The sequence below is a fragment of the Rhagoletis pomonella genome, unplaced genomic scaffold (assembly GCF_013731165.1).
Source record: "Rhagoletis pomonella isolate Grant_MI unplaced genomic scaffold, Rhpom_1.0 Rhpom_scaffold_00006, whole genome shotgun sequence".
Taxonomy (NCBI): Eukaryota; Metazoa; Arthropoda; class Insecta; order Diptera; family Tephritidae; genus Rhagoletis; species Rhagoletis pomonella.
Genome location: NW_023458560.1, coordinates 82,438,259 through 82,440,155, shown reverse-complemented (window position 1 = coordinate 82,440,155; position 1,897 = coordinate 82,438,259). Strand labels below are relative to the sequence as shown.

The following is a 1,897-nucleotide window of genomic DNA, read 5'->3' as shown; positions in this document are numbered from 1 at the left end:
GATTGAGACTGTGTTGGTTGAAGTTCATTGGTTGTCAGAGCATTTGGAATTGGACCTGTTCAATCGAAACGTTCTAAATCCAATTTAAATTGTGCGAACAAAAAAAAAACAAAAAAAAAAACAAAAAAAAAACTTTGGGTGTAAAATACATAAAGTTGAAAAATGCTTATTTAAAGTGAAAAAAATAAAATTTTAGGAAAAATGCATTTGGGATTTAATTAAAAATCTACAAAAGAAAACAGTGCACTTATATTTTTTAGATAAACAAGTTCAGAACTCATCCAAAGGGAAGTAAGTATACAAATCAGAAACATATGCATATATACATACATACAAATTCAGATGCACATATGTACATACTTAGGCACAAAACTATGTAGCTACGCATGTACTATTTTAATAGTAGCATTATCAGAAGAGAGTAACAAAACCACAATACATTTTATTGTAATCTGATAAGGTGGATTATTTGTGTGACAACCATTTGCTCTGAGAGTCGTTTTATGAGCATTAGGTAATAATATTAAATTGTAATTTCGAATGAATGTATGTAAATATGTATGTGCATGCATATGTACTTCATACTTATAATCAGTGCCAGCAGTAGAAGTTTGAGTAGCATGTAATAAATATACATAAATACACGTACACACATTCATATTCATATGTACATACATTGGACATCAGTAAATATATAAATACCTAGGCGATATGTGCATATATGTATGTACAAACGTACTATACTAAGGATTATGTTTTAAAGGTGTTCAAACACAGTTTGACGGGAGGGTGGCACGCTGAACGTGGAGGTTGATAAAACCGGAACCCCTTGAACTTGTTGACGCTAAATTCCAGTGTATTTAAAACGACGGAAACGATCATCTCATGCACATGATAAATTCATTTGTACTTACTAACATACATACATGCATACATCTGGGCATTTCCAGGCCGCTACAAACGTGGCAGGGCAGTCGTATCCACGATTTCATAGTGCCAATTTTTTTTATGTATAAGCTTTTGGATATCTGGCAGGTACTTAATACGTAAGTATATAATATGATGTACATATGTGCATTCCTATGTACGGGGAGGCTGAAAGGTTTTGAGCCTAAGTTCCTTTACCCTTTATGATTGATATGTGTAAGAAGTGGATTGAAGTTGAAGTAGATTATATAGAAAAATTAAATTCCTATACACATCTATTAGCTATTTTAATCCGTTATGCGCTGTTTTTGCTTACGCGAAAAAGCACATTTAGCGCATTTAGCTCTCTACTCTACTACTGGCTACTCTAAATGCACATTTGTCCATACAAAATTCGTCACCTAAATGCAACTCCATTTCTGCATTAACGAACTAAATGCTAAAAGCAACCCTGTCATCTCCGAAAAATACCATGATTCGAACATGGTTTAATGAGAAAAAGTGGCAGCATTGAATTGTAGCGTATACGTTGCTAGCTGCATTTCAGCGATCGCCGCTAATCCAACATCGATGTGATGCTGATAAGAATCTGGCACAATTTGTGCTCAACTCTGTTTGTTTTGTTTCATAATTCTCTCCTCTTCTTTTTTGGCGCTGTAACCGCCTAAGCGATTTTGGCCGAGTTCAGCAAAGCACGCCAGTCGTTTCTCCTCTGTGCCAACTGACGCCAATTGGAAACGCCAAGTGAAGCCAAGTCCTTCTACACCTGATCTTTCCATCGCAGTGGGGGTCTCCCTCTTCCTCTGCTACCACCAGCGGGTTCCGAGTTGAATACTTTCAGAGCTGGAGCGTCGGTGTCCATTCGAACGACATGACCAAGCCAGCGGAGCCGCTGTATTTTAATTCGCTGCACTATGTCCATATCGTTGTAAAGCTCATACAGCTCATCGTTCCATCGTCTGCGGTACTC

The 1,897-nt window shown here is 37.0% G+C and overlaps 1 protein-coding gene across 1 annotated transcript in view; it reads left to right on the top strand.

Moving 5' to 3' along the window:
- Positions 1–202: 202 nt before the first annotated feature.
- Positions 203–1,897, top strand: part of LOC118741483 (putative GPI-anchored protein pfl2) — a 135,050-nt gene continuing 133,355 nt past the window's right edge. The window contains exon 1 of the mRNA XM_036473480.1: positions 203–291. The gene's annotated coding sequence lies outside the window, so the exon portion shown is untranslated. The remainder of the gene's footprint in view (positions 292–1,897) is intronic.